General features: G+C 38.2%; 2 long non-coding RNA genes across 2 annotated transcripts in view; both read left to right on the top strand.

Annotated features, from left to right (window-relative positions):
• Nucleotides 1-541: 541 nt before the first annotated feature.
• LOC107679300 (uncharacterized) lies at nt 542-1,494 on the top strand. Its single transcript, XR_001633031.1, has 3 exons — nt 542-611; nt 911-968; nt 1,474-1,494. It is a non-coding gene; the product is annotated as an uncharacterized LOC107679300 (long non-coding RNA).
• A 731-nt stretch (nt 1,495-2,225) lies between these two features.
• The window catches only part of LOC107679299 (uncharacterized), an 11,247-nt gene continuing 1,247 nt past the window's right edge, over nt 2,226-12,225 (top strand). The window contains exons 1-2 of the long non-coding RNA XR_001633030.1: nt 2,226-2,236; nt 2,828-2,829. This is a non-coding gene — a long non-coding RNA (uncharacterized LOC107679299). The remainder of the gene's footprint in view (nt 2,237-2,827; nt 2,830-12,225) is intronic.

The following is a 12,225-nucleotide window of genomic DNA, read 5'->3' as shown; positions in this document are numbered from 1 at the left end:
TAATGGGCGCGCCCATTGATCATTCAAATTGCATTTAAACTGGAGCGGAGGGGGTTACCATGGAAAGGGGGCGTCAACTCACTCAGCTGAGAGTCCGTCTCTCTGCTGTTTTCACTGCTCTAGGTAAGTTTAGTCCCTAAAATTACACAAATGATACATACAACCGTTCCTGACACTTTCTTACATGTAATTGACACGTTTCTGTTGAATCTTTACTTTACAGGAATGGTTTAGTGTCTTCAAAAAGACCGTTTGCATCACAACCGTTAACTAGCTATAGAGGCTAACTATTAGAGGTAAGCTAACTATAGATTTGAGCTCTTATTAATGAAAGTTTGAGCTTGTATAGCTCAAACCTCTCTCATCTACACATTTTATGGAAGTAACTATAAGCTAATTAATTTAACCTAAAGGTCTGCACTGTGGGGTCAATCGGTAACGACACACATGAACTAATGGGCTGAAACTATTTCAAACACGTTTTGAACTTTCATTGCAAACAAATATTGATAAATTGTACTGTGATTTCAGGAGGGTCAGAAAAACCCTAAAACGGGAAGTTACAAGAAAATTTGTAATGGGAGCTGCTGACAGAGATACAGGAAACACAGGTGATCTGAGAAATCTTATTAAATAACTTATTAAATAAAATTATAAATTAATTTTTTTACAATATATTTCAACTATATCATCATGCATCTGTAAAACCTAAAAATGTGAATTCTGGTATTTTAAGATTTTTTGTATGGTTTTTTTTTTTTTATGTTTTGTATATTATTATTTCTCTTTTCTGCATTTCACCTCTGCTGTAGTTTGTTTATTTCTAGTAAACCTGACATTGTATACTACATGTTGTTGGCTATGTGGCATATTGTTCCTATATTCTTCCATGCTCATGGCCGTGCTGCAGAGCTGGAGCAGATCTCCTGTTGAAGAACATCTCCAAGGCACTATGAACCATCTGACTAGTAAGTAAAACCTTCGAACATTCAAAAGTTTATCAAATATTCAAAAATATATATAAAATATTTCCTGTATGTCCTACAATGCCATCTTGTTTAACTCTGCACTGAGGACACTTCATACACAACAACCTACAGAGGGGTCCATCATAATTCGAAAAAAGACACAGATGATAATAAAAAAAGATCTTTGAAATTAAAATTAATAACGGCAAGACAGAACCAGAGTACTGTTAACGTACCTCACTTCAAATTGTAACGGTCTGTATGTATATTATTTTCTAAACTTTAGTGAAGTGTTTGTTCAAGTAGACTTTGTTGCTTGTGGAAACCTCACACGAGCCTAAAAGGTACTTAAAACTTAAAATCTTATTTGCACTCTTGAAGACTGTTCACCAAAGACTAAATTTCAGTCCGGCAGAATTTTCTGCACACTTCACCACTGAGGCCAAAATGAGCATTGTGAATGTAAGAGCCTCACACTACGTTGTTTGTTTGAATTGTATTTCAGGGCAGTCCGTGAAGACCGATAGATCCAGATGATTCCAGATCCAGCCTCCACAACAGACTTCTCACTCACAAGGATTGCTGTCTACTAGATATTATGTGTACTCTTCAGACTTAGGTGCATGCAGATATTGTTGAGGGACATGAACACCTGAATACTGCAAAAATAGAGAAAGTACCTTATTTAAGAATTTTGTGTTAATTGCGTAAACATTAAAAAATATATATATTTTTACTGTTTTTTGTTTTGTTTTCCAAAGCACCTAAAAACCAAATCACCCTGCCATACTACAACAGGGTGAACACACTGCTCAAGCAAAACAAATAAGCATGTTAGGTGTGAGATTCATTCAACTTGGTTTGCTGATTAAACATGATTAAATATTTTTTCAGAATACTGTCGTTGTTGTGACTATTCATCTGGGAGGTGTGTGTATCATTAGGCTTGGTTATGGTTTTGTTGAGGCTGACATGTGGAGACCATCTGTTGCAGCATATAGGACCAGAATAGGGCCAGCTATGGTCATACAGGTGGCTGAGATAGGGATCTGTCATGGCCCATTTATGTCCCATTTGTGGCCCATATTTTGGCTGCCAGGTTTAGTTCACCTGTGGATCATGCTCAGGTGTGGCTCAGTTTTGGGCTTTGTGGTTACAGATTGTGTTTTGGTTCCAATGTTACATTTTGATCTGGCCCAATTCAGGGTCAGTTATGGGTAATTAACTTGGCTGAGACTTGGGCCAGTTATGGCCCATATGTGACCCTTGTCTGGAATCCAATTCCAGTCTAGGACTGTAATTCATTGCGGTATGTGGGCCAAGCAAAAGCTGGTTGTGTGGGCCGGAGCTGGGCCAGAGAAAAATTGCTATGTGGGGTTATGTTATTAACTTTACGGTAGTCAGTGCAAAAACAATTTGACGAGTCAGATTTAGGAACAAGCAAGCATGGTGAACTGCAGGGGCTATGGCTGGGTGTAGCAAATCCATGTTGCAACAAATATTTAACCTCTGACTTCCTTACTTCTCGTTTATGCGGATTGACATGGTAAGGATGCTGTTTAATAGATACAGAGTCACCTACATCAATGTCGTGTGTGAGGATGGTAGTTTGGCGAGGAACATCAGAGAACAAGGTGGGATACTCGCTTATTAACTCAACTATATTTGTATGTTGGTTCTTAGGCAAGTGAGCAAGATACGAGTCTAAGTTACTCAGTACTCACTTACAGGACATTTGGTCTTTATTTTTGACCAGATTATCTTCCAAAAGACAATATGAGTAGGCAGTACTGTAGTAGTAACTGCAGACACAACATCAGAGACAGGGGTTTCTTTTGCGGCTTTGTTCATGACATAAGCCGTCAACATATTCACATGACACACTCGACTTTTTCTCCTACGATCTGGAGTTGAGATTACATAATCAGTGTCAGTAAGCCTTTTCCCAACAGCATAAGGACCAGTGAATTTAAAACCAAATCGCCATGTTGGAAGCTGCGTTTTACACATGTCTTGTCATTACGCAATTTCATCTTGGATTGTGCAGTTACCAGATGAGATTTTGTTACATCACAAGCCTTATAGAGACGTTCATGGAAAGCACATACATATTCCAACATGTTACTAGACACCGGACCTACCTTTTGACAATAACGGCACACTTAGCAGTTTCAAGGACCTACGGACAGTGTGCCCAAAAACAAGTTCAGCAGGGCTGAAACCCAATGATTCCTGCACAGTCTCTCTAACTGCGAACATTAGTAGTGGTAAACCCTCAACCCAGTCTCTACCAGTACTTAATATGCACGTAGCATCGACTTTAGGGTTTGGTGAAAGTGGTCCAGCGCACCCTGGGACTCTGGATGGTATGTGCTGGATAGTTGATGATCAACTCCTATCTCTTTTACCACTTGAGCGAACAATTTGGAAGTGAAGTTAGTACCTCGATCGGTTTGGATAACTTTGGGCAAACGTTGAGCAGAACTTAACTATCTCCTTCACTACCGCCTGGGCTTTAAGAGTACGGAGCGGAACAGCTTCTGGGAACTGAGATGCAGCACACATCAGAGTCAAAACATATTGGTGTCCCCATTTCGATTTTGGTAGCGGCCCAACACAATCCAAAATCAAACGTTCAAATGGCTCTCCCACCACTGGAATTAGATGGAGGGGAGCAGAAGGTATGATTTGATTTGGCTTACATGGCAAACATGGCAGCTCTTGCAGAATTTGGAAACACTAGACTTCAATCCAGGCCAAAAGAATTATCGGGAAATGCGCTTGTAAGTGTTGTTAACCCCAAGATGGACAGAGAGAGGATGCTCGTGGTCAAGCTGCAATACCTGAGAACGATAATCAGAGGACAAAACAATTTGATAGTCAGCTAAAGCATCATCAACATCATGTGGCTTCCAACGACACATTAGGACATCATCTTCCCAAATAAAAGCTATTCTAGCACTGCTCGAATTAAGTAACTGAACAGCAGCTTCAACACAGGGTGCTAGAGATTGATCAGATCTTTGAGCAGCAATTAAGTGTTCTCTGTCAAATTTCAGAGCTGCTGCTTTTAAGTCTGAGTTCACAGAATCATTAGGAGCTAACTGAGGTTTAATAGCAAGAGTACACTCCAAAGTACACTCCTCTATCACCTTCATTGGCTTCCGGTTTCCTTGCGCATAAACTACAAGATACTTATTCTCACTTATAAAGCTCTCCATAACCTTGGTCCTACATATTTATCTGACTTACTCCTGCCTTATGTTCCTGCCCACTCCCTTACGATCTTCTAGTGAGGGATTGTTAGTCACCTCTAAGTTTCGTCTGGTGACTATGGGAGCTAGGGCTTTCAGTGTTGTGGCTCCCAGATTGTGGAATGCTCTTCCCCAAAACATCCATCAAGCATCCTCCTTTCTCTCCTTCAAAAACCTCTTAAAAACACATTTTGTCTCTGAGTATTACTCTTCAGTTCTTAGTCTGTAATTTGTAACCTGTTATGGATGTTTATCTACATTCTCGCTGTATCTTTAATCTAACTTTGTAGGTGGTCTCTGTATATTACTCTCAGCTCTTGGTTTGTGTTCTTCTGGTATTGATAGTTATTTGTTTCTGTTGACTTGTAAAGTGATCTTGGGTGTTGGAAAGGTGCTATATAAATACAAATTATTATTATTATTATTAAAGAATCTTTTGCTGGATTCAGGAATGAGTCAGCAAGACATTGTGCACGGGTTACTGAGCAAGCAGGAACTGCAGAGGAGAAACAAGCAGCGATATCAGAGTTAGGAGATAAATCTGGCGTATCTACCACAACTAGAGAGGGAAAGACCTTACCACCTGCCAAGTCATTCCCCAGGATGAGGCTTACACCATCCACAGGCAGCTCAGTTCGCACCCCAAGAGGAACCATACCCGTAATCAGATCAGACTTTAGATTAATCACATGCACTGGCACCCTCACACATTCTAACTCTATTCCACGGACCAAAACATCAGTACCAGAGTCCGTTTTGGCCGAGAATGGCAAGGCGTTGCTCCTGTGTCCCTCAGAATTGAGATAGACTTACCCAGAGAGTCAGCACAAAGGGAAACAGAACCAGCAAAATGACTTAAGATATTTAGTCTTGTTTCCAAGGGGAAAAAACTAAATTAAGCGCAATTTGCTTAAAACAAGTAAAATTATCTGCCAGTGGGGTAAGTAAAATATTCTTAAAACAAGAGTATTTTACTTACCCCACTGGCAGATAATTTTACTTGTTTTAAGCTAAATGTGCTTAATTTAGGGGGTTTTTTTCCCCTGGAAACAAGACTAAATATCTTAAGTCATTTGGATTATGTAGTAAAAGTATCTTGATTTAAGAATTTTTAGATATTTTGACTAGAAACAAGACAAAAATACTAAGTAAGATAAGCCATTTTTTGCAGTGTAAAGAGAAAGGGTTCATACCCAGTACTCTTAGCTGGCACGGAACAGTTTTTAGGGACTCAGACAGCCTGAGCAAAAGCTACACTCTTAGATTTCCCAGCAGTATTTTTTCCACACCTTGCAATCAGAAATGACGTGGCCTGGATCCAAACAGTAGAAACAAACACATTTGGTAGTGGTGCGTTTTGCATCAGCCTTACAACCCTTATCTACTATTTCCATTGGAACACTGGAAGTTTCCTTCTCTGCTTGCTCAGTATTGAAAAATTTACGTTTGGACTGACGTGAAGATTGGAATACTGTCTTATGGGTGAGCACAAACTCGTTTGCTATCACAGCAGCTTCAGAGAGTGTGTTTACCTTTTGTTCATTCAAATGAACAACTACAGGTTCAGGAGCACAATTTTTAAACTCTTCCAATAAGATAAGCTCCTGCAACTGCTCTAAACTGGTGACCTTGTTTGAGAGGCACCACTTCTCAAAGAGTGCTTTTTTCTTTCGCGCAAACTCTACATATGTTTAGTTGGCTGTTTTCATTAAGTTTCGAAAGCGCTGGAGGTAGGCTTCAGGAACCAATTCATACGCTCTCAATACTGCTGCTTTGACAACCTCATAATCAAGAGACTGCTCAATCGGAAGTGAAGAACAGACCTCCTGTGCCTTACCTACAAAATTACAGTGGAAGAGGAGCCCCCACATATCCTTCGGCCAACCCAATTTAGCAGCAATGCGCTCAAAAATAGTTAAGTAACAATCTACCTCAGCTTCGCTAAAAGGCGGTACTAATTTTACGCACTTCACAACATCAAAGTTCGGCTGGGTATTGCTTAGCGGGTCATAGTTAACGATGCTGGATTGTGACTGTACACCCTCAAACGTTGGTGAGGAGGGAGCTATCAAGCGTGGGAGTGGAACAGGAGGCTTCCTGCGCAAAGCCTCAGCTTCTAATACAAGCGTTTTAAGCTTAATATCCCGATGCGCCTGGACAGTACGGAGTTGTACTACTTTAATGTCAGGTTCTTTTCTTTTTAGCTCCAAGACAAGCTCTTTCACCGGATTTAATCAAGACTATAAATACACCATTTCTAATAAGTAGAGTAAATGAATGGTCAGTTCTTATACGGGACGTCCCATACAGCTCATGCAAAACCATTTTACTGCAGTGTTTTTGAGATATGGGACATTATTACACTTTAGAGGGCTATGATGACCCCATTTCTAATAAGTAGAAAAAGTTAATGGTTAGTTCTTATACAGGACGTCCCATGCTATATGCACACCTCATTTTAAACCATTTTACTGCAGCGTTTTTGAGATATGGGACATTACTCTATTTCAGAGGCCTATAAAGACCCATTTCTAATTAGTAAAAACCCAATAGACCAATTTTGGAGTAGACGTCACAGTTACATCACTTGCAGCTGCGCGCGCATAGTGGTGGCAGAAAAACACTGGGAACAAGTGGAGGGAAACGGGTAAAATCCATGGAATAAGAGAAAAAATTTATTGTTGTGCATTTGGATGTCTGAATCGGAATGCAAATAATTTTTATATAATAACATTGCATTAATGACATCAATTTTGAAATATAAACTCAAAATTGTATTTTTTATTATGTTATTCCATGGGTTGAATAGACTGCTACGTTAAAACTGTCATTTTCTGCCACCAGATAGGCTCCACCCACAAAAATGTCATGACTGAAATTGCTCTATAGTCAGCTCTTATATGGGACGTCCCTTTCTATATGCAGAACTCCTATAAAACCATTTTTGTTGCTGCCGCGTGTTTTGAGTTTGAGTCAAGTTAATTCTTTATCGTCTATTTTTTAATCTTAAAATCAATTTTATACCCCATTATTTTCGTTTCTATAACGTGTGAATATATCCCCTATCGTATTCTACAACAAAAACAATCAGAGCGCCTTGTTATCATTAGTTTTATTTTGATTTCCCGAGTCCGCTATTAGCTTATAGCCCGTTAGCATCGCCAGCGTGGTTGCCGCTAATCTCGCTTACATTGCTAATACTCTATCCACACACAATACCATTGTTTTACTCACTGTTGCTTGTTTTAATGGTGGATGTGTCTCTACCTTTGAGTGTAAGTGAGGACACATTCAAGCTGCATTTGGTGCAGCTCGAGCTGGAGGCCATGGACTTTTTGCTTTAAATTAATGGTTATTGTCATGGTGTAAAGAACAGAAACTGCTCTTTAGTCAAAATGCAGCATAGCCATAATTGGAATCTTTTCTGGGAGCGTCCTAGGCTTTTTCACGCTGATGGCCTGCACCCCAGCAGAGTCGGAGTGGATCTCCTGTCGTACAACATCTCCAGGATGCTACACTCCATATGACTAGTAAGCCAATTCTCAAATAACTGCTGTTATGGCTTTTGTTCTACCTGCTTAAATGATAGAAGTACTTGCGCTGTCCAATCTATAAAGACTGTGTCGGTTTCCCGAATAGTGAGGTCAAAATATAAATTTAATGCAGGATCTAGAAAAAATCTGATCGTGATTAAACCAGAAAACTGCTAAACAAATGAACAAAAACTATTTTTAAAGTTTGGGCTCCTAAACATTAGACCACTTGCACCCAAAGAAGGTTTTGTAAATGAAATGATCACAAACAATAGTTTTGAGGTACTCTGCTTGACTGAAACCTGGCTAAAACCAAATGATTATATTGGTCTAAATGAGTCTACTCCACCAAGCTACTGTTATAAGTATGAGCCCCATCAGACTGGTCGTGGCAGCGGTGTTGCAACAATATATAGTGATATTTTCAATGTTACTCAGAAAACAGGATACAAGTTTAACTCGTTTGAAATACTTCTGCTTAATCTTACACTGTCAGATATGCAAAAGAAATCTATCGTATCTCTTGCTCTGGCTACTGTGTATAGACCACCAGGGTGGTATACAGATTTCCTAAAAGAATTTCCAGATTTCCTCTCAGACCTATTGGTTACTGTTGATAAAGCGCTAATTGTCGGAGATTTTAACATTCACGTTGATAATACAAATGATGCATTAGGACTTGAGTTTACTGACCTAATAAACACTTTTGGAGTCAAGCCAAATGTCACCGGGCCCACTCATCGTTTTAATCATATGCTAGATTTAATTATATCACATGGAACTGATCTTACTGATATAGATATCGTACCTCAAAGTGATGAAGAAAAAGCTAATGGTTAGTTCTTATACAGGACGTCCCATACTATATGCAGACCTCATTTGAAACCATTTTACTGCAGCATTTTCAAGATATGACACATTATTACACTTTAGAGGGCTATGAAGACCCCATTTCTAATAAGCAGAAAAAGCTAATGGTTAATTCTTATACGGGACGTCCCATAATACTGTATATGCACACCTCATATCGAACCATTTTACTGCAGCATTTTTGAGATATGGGACCATATGGTGCTTTAGAGGGCTATAAAGTGTACTGTGGCAGTTCGAAGTTGCATACATCCAAATAAAGTACTCTTAAAGAGAGTATATTGTTTCTCCAATTTTGAGACTTATAGAAACGGCCGTTTAAATACGTAGATAAAAATAATGGGCTTTGCATTAGGGTTGCACAATTAATCGAAATTAAATCGCAAAGGCAATAAATCACGATTAGGCAGAAGCTGCGATTGTCATGCATACCTTTCAGTGAAGTACAGTTCTGTAATCAGCAGTAAATCTCCATCCGAAGGCCAGAGGGTGCGCGCTGAAAATCCAAATATGCCCCGAAGAAGAAACCCAGGAAATGCCTATCACTGCAGCTGAATAAACAGATTTAACTGCTTTCATTGATTCAACGTGACTAAATAAACACAAGACTACAGCAATATATGGTTTATCGGAGTTCTTATTATTATGATTTTCATCATAATAAAGTATATCTATAATGAAATGCTAATCGACATAGCCATTATCACTGCTTAGAATACAATTAAATATTGTGTGCCCTAATTATTCTGTTTAAGAATCATCTCAGAGAAGGATTTATTTCAAACACTCGACTGACGTTATGAAGTGAGTTTGGAGTAAAAACATGTTATTAAATGTGGCATTTTCACGTGCTCTCAGATGGAGTAGCATTTACTACACAGAGCCGTAGTTCACTGAGAAGATAGCAAACAGCTGTCATTATCGCAAACGATTTCATCGATTTCATAATCCTAGGATTATATCGTCTGCGATTTTGCATAGCTTGTCAGAGAACTATGACTCTATGTAGTAAATGCTGCTCCACCTGAAAGCAGGTGATGGACATTTACTACTAATCACAGAACCGGCTTTACTGACAAAATGTGCATGACAATCACGATTAATCGCGTTCGTTTAATCGTGTAGCCCTACTTTGCATGCAAGGCACTTCCTACTCTATCAGCAAATATGAAGTCACACACACTTCAGAACTGTCACACTATACCTCACACACACTGTCTGAAAACCTAATATGGAGTCTTTGCTCTGTGAAAGTTTAGAGTAGCGGATGGCTGGATCATAGCGTATCCCCAGTCTTGCTTTTGGAGATCTCGCTGAAAGTTCAGCTCCAAACATATTCTAATTAAGAGTCAGGAACAATAGATAGTTACAGACAGATTTGCTGAAGCAGGACGACACTGAACTCTGCAGGAAGGTAGATCTCCTGAAACAGGATTGGGTATCCCTCATGTATTATGTGCCTTTTAAAAATAGTCAGTGTTTCTACTTATGTGGTTAAATAGCGTTTTGTATTAAGATACATGTTACTCCAAACTGCCACAGTACACAGACTTCATTTTAGCTGTGCTGATAGAGTAGGAGGTGCCTTCCATGAAATGGCCATTGTTTTTCTGTAGTTATATAAGCTGACATTTCTATACGTCACAAAGCTGGAGAAATTATGCAAGGTCTCAGAATTTTCTTGACTCTGAATGCGCGCAACTCCAAATTGCTACACTAAAATGTTTTTATATAATGGTTGCACATATTAGGTGAGGTCTCTTATAAGAATTGGTTATTTTTTTTATTTATTGGAATGGATAAATGTACAGTTTTATATGTGACACTTATATGTGAAATAATTTCATGCTTCTAAAAGTTATACAGTAAAATGTTTTCCATTGATTTACTCATAGATTTTAGAAAACGTTTTTTTTTTTTTTACTTACTAGACTAACTATACTTCTCTACTTACTACCATTCATGTCTTCTACTTTACACAAATTAGGTCTTTATGGCCTTCTAACGTGTAATAATGTCCCATATCTCGAAAACACTACAGTAAACTGTTTTTATATGAGGTGTGCATATAGTAATGGACGTCATGTATAAGAACTGACCATTGTTTTTTTCCAATTATTAGAAATGGGGACTTTATCGCGCTCTAAAGCGCCATATGGTCCCATATCTCAAAAATGCTGCAGTAAAATGGTTTCATATGAGGTGTGCATATAGTAATGGACGTCCCATATAAGAACTGACCATTGTTTTTTTTCCTACTTATTAGAAATAGCATCTCTATAGCCCTCCAAAGCACCATATAGTCCCATATCTCAAAAATTATGCACTAAAAATAGTTTCATATGAGGTGTGCATATAGTTTGGGACATCCCGTATAAGAACTGACCAGTGGTTTTTTCTACCTATTAGAAATGGGGTCTTTATAGACCTCTAAAATACCATTTAGTCCCATATCTAAAAGATGCTGCAGTAAAATGGTTCGATATGATATAGTGTGCATACACTAATTAACAATTAGCTTTTTCTACTTACTAGAAATGGGGTCTTTGTAGGCCTCTGAAGTAGAATAATGTGTCATATCTCAAAAATGCTGCAGTAAAATGTTTTTTTTTTATATGAGGTGTGCATATACAGTAGTATGGGACGTCCCATATAAGAATTAAACATTAGCTTTTTCTACTTGTTAGAAATGCGGTCTTTATAGCCCTCTAAAATGTAACAATGTGTCATATCTTGAAAATGCTGCAGTAAAATGTTTTTTTATATGAGGTGTGCATATAGTATGGGACGTCCCTTATAGGAACTGACCATTGTTTTATTCTACATTAGAAATGGGGTCTTTATAGCCCTCTAAAGCACCATATAGTCCCATATCTCAAAAATGACTCCAAATTGCTACACTAAAATGTTTTTATATAATGGTTGCACATATTAGGTGAGGTCTCTTATAAGAATTGGTTATTTTTTTTATTTATTGGAATGGATAAATGTACAGTTTTATATGTGACACTTATATGTGAAATAATTTCATGCTTCTAAAAGTTATACAGTAAAATGTTTTCCATTGATTTACTCATAGATTTTAGAGAACGTTTTTTTTTTTTTTACTTACTAGACTAACTATACTTCTCTACTTACTACCATTCATGTCTTCTACTTTACACAAATTAGGTCTTTATGGCCTTCTAACGTGTAATAATGTCCCATATCTCGAAAACACTACAGTAAACTGTTTTTATATGAGGTGTGCATATAGTAATGGACGTCATGTATAAGAACTGACCATTGTTTTTTTCCAATTATTAGAAATGGGGACTTTATCGCGCTCTAAAGCGCCATATGGTCCCATATCTCAAAAATGCTGCAGTAAAATGGTTTCATATGAGGTGTGCATATAGTAATGGACGTCCCATATAAGAACTGACCATTGTCTTTTTTTCTACTTATTAGAAATGGCGTCTCTATAGCCCTCCAAAGCACCATATAGTCCCATATCTCAAAAATGATGCACTAAAAATAGTTTCATATGAGGTCTGCATATAGTATGGGACGTCCTGTATAAGAACTAACCATTAGCTTTTTCTACTTATTAGAAATGGG

Source organism: Sinocyclocheilus anshuiensis, unplaced genomic scaffold (assembly GCF_001515605.1).
Source record: "Sinocyclocheilus anshuiensis isolate Anshui unplaced genomic scaffold, SAMN03320099.WGS_v1.1 scaffold6483, whole genome shotgun sequence".
NCBI lineage: Eukaryota > Metazoa > Chordata > Actinopteri > Cypriniformes > Cyprinidae > Sinocyclocheilus > Sinocyclocheilus anshuiensis.
The sequence above is the reverse complement of the archived record's forward strand: the minus strand, read 5'-3'. Positions and strand labels throughout refer to the sequence as shown.